The sequence below is a fragment of the Myotis davidii genome, unplaced genomic scaffold (assembly GCF_000327345.1).
Source record: "Myotis davidii unplaced genomic scaffold, ASM32734v1 scaffold326, whole genome shotgun sequence".
NCBI classification, from domain to species: Eukaryota; Metazoa; Chordata; class Mammalia; order Chiroptera; family Vespertilionidae; genus Myotis; species Myotis davidii.
In genome coordinates this window covers 419,840-420,823 of record NW_006296626.1, presented here as the reverse complement: position 1 = coordinate 420,823, position 984 = coordinate 419,840, and positions in this window count along the sequence as shown.

Genomic DNA, 984 nt, shown 5'->3' with positions numbered 1-984 from the left:
TGTTTTATTAAAATATATTTTTATGGACTTCAGAGAGGAAGGGAGAGGGAGGGAGACAGCAGCGATGTGAGAGAATCGTGGATCGGCTGCCTCCTGCCCTCTGGGGAGCGAGCCCCCAGCCCACTCATGTGCCCTGATTGCGAATCGAACCGGGACCTCCTGGTTCGTAGGTTGACGTTCAACCACTGAGCTACACCGGCCTTGCTTTCCAAGACCCGGGAGGAGTTCAGCTGGCTGTTCACACCTGGGGGAAGCTGAGTTTCCGAGGCCAGCACGGGTGGGGTGCTGCCCGGAAGGCTCCCAGAGCACCGCCGCTCTGCCCACCGGGTCTCGAGGGGGGAGGGGGCAGCCCAGGAGGGCCCAGCTCTTCCCCCTCAGAGTCACATCCCGCCCCCTGTGCTACCGGCAGTGGGCGCTGGGACGGGTGAGGGTCACCCTTGGAGCCTGAGGTCTGCTGGCACAGTAAGTAATGGAGATGGCAGACACCCTCACACCCACCCAGAGGGCAGGAGGCTGCCCAGAGCTCCGGGGGAGCGAGCCTGGGATCTCGGGGATGGACAGCGTCTGAGGAGACTTCCCAGGAGTGGGAACGTGACCTCCTGGCTGAAGAGGACACACACGGTAAAAAGCAAGTGGCCCAATCGGCCTGCCTCAGAGGTTGAGTGTGGACCAATGACCCAGGAGGTCACGATTCGATTCCTGGTCAGGGCACAGGCCCGGGTTGCGGGCTCGATCCCCCGTGTGGGGCGTGCAGGAGGCAGCCGATCCATGTTCTCGCTCATCATTGATGCTTCTGTCTCTCTCTCTCCCTCTCCCTTCCTCTCTGAAGTCAGTAAAAAATATTTTAACAATAAAAAAGCGTGTTCCAGACCTGGGAGCAGCAGGTGGGAACTGCGGGTGGAGAGCGGGATTGGGTTCAAGGTCTAGGCGCAGGGACCCGGGGCGGGGAGAGAAACCCACCCCCCACCCCCCGCCTGACACCGG